At 53.0% G+C, this 8,196-nt stretch overlaps 1 protein-coding gene across 3 annotated transcripts in view; it reads left to right on the top strand.

The window, feature by feature from the left end:
• The first annotated feature begins 4,239 nt into the window (after nucleotides 1–4,239).
• NAV3 (neuron navigator 3) overlaps nucleotides 4,240–8,196 on the top strand; it is an 830,862-nt gene continuing 826,905 nt past the window's right edge. For all 3 annotated transcript variants that reach the window (XM_041738590.1, XM_041738593.1, XM_041738591.1), the window contains exon 1: nucleotides 4,240–4,473. The gene's annotated coding sequence lies outside the window, so the exon portion shown is untranslated. The remainder of the gene's footprint in view (nucleotides 4,474–8,196) is intronic.

The following is an 8,196-nucleotide window of genomic DNA, read 5'->3' as shown; positions in this document are numbered from 1 at the left end:
ATACTTAATATTAGGGGTTTGGCACATAATGGGACAGTGAGTGGTTCTCAAAGTGTGATGCCTGGCCCTGCGGCATCAGCATCACCAGAAACTTGTTAGAAATGATCTTCAGAACCACCAGAGTAAGAGCTCAATAGATCTTTGCTGAACATAATGGTGAATTCTTAATTCTAAAGGAGAATGACACCGCTAATACCCTGTTATAAGGCAGTGGTTCTCAAACTCCAGTGTGTATTAGAATAATTAGGAGCACTTGTTAAAATATAGAGTCCTGGAGCCCACCAAGCACTTCTGATTCAGTGGATCTGAGGTGGGAATCAACCTGCATTCCTACCACATTCCCAGGTGATGCCCATGCTACTGTTCTGGGGTCTCTGCTCTGAGAACCATTGCTCTGACATAGTGATTCTCAACCTTGGCTCAATATCTGAATCACCTGGGGTTGCTTTTAACCATAGGAAGAACTGGGCCCCACTCAGACCAAATCAGAACCTCCTTGGAGGAGCCTGTGCGTGGAGGCCTTTACAATGTCTCAGGTGATTCAGATGAATAGCCAAATTTGAGTTCCATTGCTGATCATCTCAAAAGATGTGAGTTTCAGCCCCATTAAAATCATCTGGAAGGCTTTAGAAGTCCTGATGCCAAGATGCCAATCCTAGAGGTTCTTATATAGTTGGTCTGAGGTGCAACCTGGGCATTGAGACCTTTGAGAACTCTGAAGGTGATTCTAGTATGCAGCTAAAGTCAGAATTTCATGCCTTTAGCCTAATCCTACATCCAAGGAAAACAAACATCACTACAGGGAAGTAATGATTTATTCTACAATCCCATGGTTCCCCATTTTATATAGAACTCATTTTATTAGCTATTAACATTGGTATACTTAGAGAAAATTAGCTAAATGTTTAATTGAAGATTTATCCCAAATAACCATAATATCCACTTACTTCCAAAAAGCTCACTTTGTGTGTGTGTGTGTGTGTGTGTGTGTGTGTGTGTGGTTTGGACAAATATCAAAGGGAGCACACATTTTATTTATCATGCTTTTCATACATTTACATATTTTCTTGCCAGTTAATGTTAGTACTATCATAGTTACCTCTATGATAGTAAAATGTGGTATAATGGAAATATGGACAAGGAAAGGACTCTGCTCTGGTCTTGTCACTATAACAGATGTTTACCTGTCCGGTTTGGTTGGTCATTTAAAAATTTATATAGCATTAAGGACAGTAGAGCGAGACTACTCAACAGTATCCAGAGAAGCCCTTCACATCAGTTGACTGTTGAGTCAGGGGAGCTAAAGACTATGTGATGTTGAGCAAAGTCCTTAACATTTCCATGCCCCGAATTTCTCATATGTCATGTAATATTTATCTTGCAGGGTTATTTTGAGGAATAGAGGAGGTAACATTGTCTTTGTCTTCTCGGGTTGCCCACCCTGGGTGACTTACCCAACAGGCATTTATTTCTCTCAGCTCCGGAGGCTGGGAAGTCCAAGATCTAGGCACTGGCAGTTTCTGGTGCGGACGAACTTCTTGGTTCACAGATGACTATCTTCTCACTGTGTCCTGAAAAGGAGAAAGGGCTAAGAGGCCCTTCTGGGGTCTCCTTTACAAGGGCACTAAATCCAATTCATGAGGGGTCTATCCTGATGACCTCTGAAAGCCCCCACTTCCAAATACAGTCATGTTAGGGGTTGGGTTTCAGCATATGAATTTGGTGGGGGGCACAAAACATGCAAAGCATTTAACTCAGTATCTGATACATGCTAAAAGCTAAATACTAATTCCCCATTTCCCCCTCTGTCCTTTCTAATGTTACTGCTACTTCCCTTATGTCACTTTTTTTTTTGTCTTTAAACATCATTAAAATCAACAGCACTGAAAAAAATGTTACCTCTCTCACTCTCATTTGCTCCCTCCCTCTCCTGCTCCCATTTATTGAGCTGCAATGTCTTGAGCAATGTACTAGGCACTTGGGGATACAGGGATAAGTAAGCTAGTCCCTGGCCTTAGCCTACCCAGTCTACTGAGGAAGCAGACAAATGAACCTACAGTTATTACACTCCAAGTGGGAAGAGTGGGTACAGAGGCAGCACAGAGTGGGATCTAAACTCAAATGTGGAACCGGGGAGTTTTGGCAAGGCATCCCAAGGCTTCATGTTAGAGGTTGAACAAGTTGCCAGGATGGGGCGGTGGGACCTTGGGAAAAGGGCAGGGGGCAGGATTCCTGGCAGGGAAGAGCATATGCAAGTGAGGCTGAGGGGGTGCTATCTGGAAAGCATAGCCTAAGTTAATCAGTTTGCCTTGCTTGGGACATGTGGGGGCAGATGTGAGGGATGAAGCAGGAGAAATAAGCAGGTGCCAGATCATGAATGATGCCAGGGGTTCTCAGAGTGTGGGTCCTGGACCGACAGCGCCCACATCACCTGGGATCTTGTTAAGACTCTACATTCTTGGGCCTCACCCTAGACTTATTGAAAGCGAAAAGCTGAGCATAAGCAGGGAAGTCCTGGAAATCTCTTAATAAGGCCTCGCGGTGATTCTGATGCATGCTAAAATTTGGGAAATGCAGTTCTATTCCATAATTTTTTTTTTTTTTTTAAACTGGCCATTTTCCTGCAGGAAATGGAGAACTCTAGACGAATTTTAGATAGGACCACTATGCTTCTGAAGGCTTGCTCTGGAAGCCGGGAAAAGACAAGCAAGATAGAGGGTGAGTGCTCGGGGTCAGCCTGCAGGCACAGGCAGCGGAGCCTCCGCGGCCCGTGGGTCAGGACGCGGCGCAGGGCCACGGGGAAGGTGTACGTTTCCCGCCCACGGGGGCTCATTCCTTCGGGGAACGCCGGGCCGACCGCGAGTGTCACCCTCGTCGCTGCGGCTGGCGGAGCATCCGCTGCTCCGTGCGCCCGTGACTCTGCACGATGCGCTCGGGGCCTCCGGACAAGCCCGCGGCGAGGCAGCGTCTTCTCCTCCGCCCGCCGCCCCCAGAAAGCCTGCGCGCAACTGGTGTAGCGCCCAGAGGTTAAGTATGGACAGCGGTGGAGGGTGAGCCTTAGGGAGAAGCGAAGTAAGGGGCCTCCTGCTCCAAATAATGCGCGGTGGCGATTAAGCCACGTGCATTGGTAGACGCGCTCCCTGGGGGAGGGGGGCTGGGTGCAGGGGCGAGGGGGCGGGCACCTGGGTGCAGGGGCAGGGTGGGCGCGCGGAGCAGCGCAGGGCGGGCGCCTGGGTGCAGGGGCGGGGTGGGCGCGCGGAGCAGCGCGGGCGGGCGCCTGGGTGCAGGGGCGGGGTGGGCGCGCGGAGCAGCGCAGGGCGGGCGCCTGGGTGCAGCGGCGGGGGGAGGCGCCGCCGCCCGCAGGTGGGGGGCGGGGGCGCAGGAGGTCGGCCCGGGGCTGCGGGGCTGCGCGTGTCCCGGAGCCCGTCCCCGGGGCGGAGAAGGGCGAGGCCTCGCTGGCTGCGACAGGAGGGCCGCGGGGGCAGATCTTTCAAGATCTCGGACCGCGGCCTCCTCCCGCCACCAGCTTCCCTGCGCGCCCACGGGCATCTCCGCTGCGGGTGGGGCGTAGAACGAGGAGGGCGGGGGGGACGCGCCCCGTCGGTGCCCCGTGCCTTCGGCGAAAAAAGTCGGTGCGCGAGGAGGAAAGCCGGCGCGGCTGCAAAGAGGCGCACGACTTGTTGAGCACACACGTCACGTCCCCTCCGTCTCCGAGTGAGGCTGTGCCCGGGTCCCGGCAGCCTGGGCTCAGCGGAGGGAGGCCCGGGCCTGCGGGGTCCGCCGCGGCCGGTGGGCGCCCGGGGAGGTGCCGGGGCCCCGCCCCCGCCCCCGCCCCCGCCCCCGCCGCGCGTCTGTCTCTTTAAATTCCAGCTGCGCCGCTGCGAAACAGCGCCCCTCGGCTGGCGGGCCGGCTGCGAGCTCGCTCCCGCGCTCGTTCCCGCGCTCGCTCCCGCTCTCATTCTCGTTCCCGCGCTCGCTCCCGCTCTCGCGCTCGTTCTCGCGCTCGTTCCCGCTCTCGCGCTCGTTCCCCCGCTCGCTCCCGCTCTCGCGCTCGCTCCCGCTCTCGCGCTCGTTCCCCCGCTCGCTCCCGCTCTCGCTCCGGCTCTCGCGCTCGTCCCCGCTCTCGCGCTCGTTCCCGCGCCCGCTCCCGGCGGCGCGCCGCGGAGGGCTGCTGCTCCGGCGGGCTGCTCGGCGGCGGCGGCGGGCGGGCGGGGCGGCGGCGGCGGCGGGAGGCGCGGCCCGGCCCACGAGGGAAGAAAGAGCGAGCCGGGCCGGGAGACGCGCCGCACCCGGTCCCGCGCCCGCGCTCGGCGGCGCCGGCAGCTCCCTCCGGGGCGACGACGATGAGCCCGGGCTGCGGGCTTTTTTTTTTTTTTTTCCCTTTTCTTTTTTTCCCCCCCTTCCTCCTCGAGGCGATGTCTGTCGTGAGCCGACCGCGGGGCTGAGGACGGCGACCCCGAGGACCTCCGCCAGGTAACGCGCCCCCGCCCCGGGCCCCGCGGGCCCCGCGCTCCGGCCAAACTTCCTCCGCTGGAGCGTCGCCCGCGGCCCCCCGGGACCTAGTAGCACATCATTTAAAATTTTTTTTTCTTTCTTTCTTTCTTTCTTTTTTTTTTTAATTGTTATTTTGGCGGTCCCCCTCCCCTTTTTGATGTTCCCCGGTCCTGCTCTTGCGCAGACGGGCGCGGGGGGCGCGGGGGGCGCGCGGGGCGCGCGGCTTCTGTCTCCCGGTTCTCCTCTTTCTTCTCTTCTCCTTACGGGCTCCATGCTGTTCCCTCCCTTCCCTCCTTCTCCCCTTTTTCCCGTTTCCCTGTTAGATGCAGGGACGCGGGGAGGGGGTGTCTCGCTGGTGACCCCGCGGCCCCGCCGCCGGGAGGGGGGAGCGAGCAGCCTGCGGCGCGGCCACCGCCCCCGGGGCGCCCCGACCCGCCCCCCCGCGACCCTGCGGACCCGCGAGCCAGGTGCATCCGACCTGTGCGCTCGCTCCGCGACTCCTACTGCAAGGGCTGCGTGTGGCTTGCAGCCCACGGAAGCCACGGACAGAAAGAAACCCATGCTCCAAAATTAAAAGAAAAAAAGAAAAAAAATCCAGTCCTCGTCTATAGAAACTCCCCCTTTTTCAATGATCGATACACACTTTGCCTTCTTTGCTATTAATTTTTTGGGGGGGGAGGGGACCCCGGAGCCGGCCCCCTCCCCTCCCTCCCCTCTCTTCTCTTCCTTCCCTCCCTCCTCTCCCCTCCCCTGCTACGGGGAACGCGCAACTTCTGCTGCCTTAACCGTCTCCCCTTCACTTTCACGCCTCGCAGGTGCGGGGACTGCGCGGGTCGCGATTGAGGCTCAGCCCCCTGCGCCCTCCTGCGCCCTCCCTGCGCCCTCCTGCCCCCTCCAGCCCCAGCTGCCCGGAGCGGCAGGTGGAAGGTGCTGGGAGCATCCCGGGGGCGGGGGGCGCGCAGACCCGCCGGGGAACAGCCCAGATCTTGCAGCCGGGTCCAGCCTCGAGGGCGAGGACCCCCGACTTGAGCTCCCGGTTCCCGGCGTGCGTGGGCCCCCGCCGGTGAGTGCGAGCCACAACTTAGTTACCGGCGGAGCCCCTCCGGGGTGGCGCCCGCCCTGCCTCGCGGAGGCCCAGCCGCTCGCCTGCTCACCACGCTTTTATTTTTTTCTTAGAGACCTGAGATGTCTGCAAACAAAGGGATAAGTCAGGACGGCTTGTTCGAACCAGAGATACAATTTATATGGATGTGGTTGTCGTTGTCGTTGTCGTTGTTTCCCCCGAAAGAGCAAGTTGTCACGCTCTCAAGTTTTCTCGAAGTCAAAATATTCCCTGGGTGAGAACCATGCTAATCAGCGATTATCCTCCGCTCTGCTTCGCTGGTGCGCGCGGTTCACACCGGGAAAGGTCTGCGTTTCACCGAGCTCCCCTCGCCTCCTTCCCTTTGTCTGCGCATTTGTTTTTAAATCCAACTCTCCGTATAGAATGGGGGGGGGGGGTGTCTTGGAGCAGAGCCTGGCTCAAGGAGAGGACACACTGCTGATATATCGGAAAATACAACCAATAATCCTCAGCGAGAAAACATAATTACTGCCCCGCCACCCCACTCTGTTGGCTTTGTTTTTGGCCAGTTAAGAAGCTGTAGGTTTTAAAGATATTTTCATCTTCTCGACTCTGCACCTAATGCTGTTCATGCCACAGGTCATATTTATCCAGTTCAGATGAATATTTACAAAAGACTTAAAATTCCCTTGCAAGTGAAATCTAAAAAAGCATGTTTTTTTTTTCTTTCTTTCAACATTTTCTTCCTTCTAGTGAGCCACGGTAGTAGTAATGGTCCTACATTATTGTTTTTGCCTGACTCCTGGTTTCGGTGTTTCCTGGTTGGGTGGCTTCTCTTGACATATGTACAAGATGCTCCTGGCAGACTGCGCGGAACCTGAATGCACAATTAGTTGTAGATGCAATAAAATGTTGATTTTTTTTTTTTTTTCTTCTTGCTCTTGGTTTAAGAGATGACATGCCCTCCTGTACATTTAGTATTTGGGTGCAACATCCTTTTTTTTTTTTTTTTTTTTTTGTATGTGTACATGACGGATTTAACGTGAAGTCTGTTCTGATTAAGCCTTGCATGATTTGAAGTTAAAAGGTATATTAGTGACAAGCCATAAATTATTCTTATTTTGGTGCATTGATCCTGAAACTGCTTCTGCCCCCCCCCCTTGTGATTGCATCCTGTAATGAAAGGTCAGTAATAATGAGTTATCTCTTTTATAAGAGGGAAAACAAAATCCCTCAAGTTTACTTACCTCAAGTCCCCATTTTCATGCTGAGGGATTGACAGATGTTTTTGATCTGATGTTTTAATAGACTGTATTGCTGAGCACTGCCAATTACCAAGAATATATTTTGTTAATTCTGAAAATGGTACAAGATAAGACATCTTTCAAGTTGTCTGGAGGGTTCCAAGTGACTCATCCTTGTAACCCATGGCAACAGGAAATGGTTGTCCTGGGTGCAAGCTGAAGTGTGGACACAAATCCACACTTTGTGATCATTCAGGGACTTGATAGGGGAAGTGTGCCGGCCCTGGCTCCTGTGTGGAGTCAGTCTCATGTTAACTTTGGGACTTGAGTCAGAACGGTGATTCCCAGGCTTAGGTGTGCAGTTTTCCTTAGCTCCTTATTCACTTGAGGAGTGTTCTGAAATTTTCAGAAGACGCAGGAGTTGAATGTCATTTTTGTAGGAGACAAGAAGTTATGAGGACGTGTGCGCGTGTCTGACTTTGTGTGGAACTGGGATGATTAGGGTGAGCATATTGCCAAATGAGACACTGCCAGTCTTAGAAGTGCTGGGAGTCAGGGAGCTGTACTTGAAGCAGGAGCCAAGAGACCAAGGTTCTATTCCTACTTGTCGCCGTCTCGGAGCTGCTCTTGGGGTGGTCTCCTTACTCACGGATGTCACTTGGCTTTGTTTTATCCAAAAGAAAAATGGGCGTCATAATCTTTTTTTCTTATTTTTGAATTCTCATATATGTATATATGACATAATCCTCCATGTGCACAGGTGTGTATCCGTAGCCTCGGTGGATATACTAGGATATATTCCACACATACACTCAGAGGCAGAAGACAAGTCTTCTGAATAGAGCAGGGAACTCTTTCCTTATACCATTGACAGATGGGCAGTGATGTGGGGTGTTTCTTTCCATTCTGGAGAAGGTGATTACTCTCTGTATTCTATGGATATAGGTAGTAGATCCTTAATGGCTCATCACACACCCTAATGTGCAGAACTGAATAATCCCAGCAGGCATCACCCTTTTACTTGAATGCAAGTGAGTAATAAATTTCTCCCACTTTTTAAAAAGACAATTTAAGATCTCCTTCCTCCCTCACCCCGCCCCATTTTGTAAGGAAAAGTAATTTTCTGTAAGGTTAAGTGGACCTCAGGGTAGGAAGAAAAATCCCTAGAGCGTTCTTTCTGCTCAGACTTCATTTTTCCTCCCAAGTCTAACTGTCAACAATAATATCTGATATGAGCCTCTGGTGCTGATGTTTCCATAGGTCATCATCCTTCTACGTCCCAGATGAAGTCTCAGGACAAGCAATGCAGTAGCATAGATGCTGAATTTAATGTATCATTCAAGTTGGTTATGTAACTCAGCATTCTTGTTTTTTTTTTTAAAAAAAAAAAAACAA

This window comes from Vulpes lagopus, chromosome 23, assembly GCF_018345385.1.
Source record: "Vulpes lagopus strain Blue_001 chromosome 23, ASM1834538v1, whole genome shotgun sequence".
Lineage (NCBI taxonomy): Eukaryota > Metazoa > Chordata > Mammalia > Carnivora > Canidae > Vulpes > Vulpes lagopus.
This window is presented reverse-complemented; position numbering and strand designations above follow the sequence as displayed.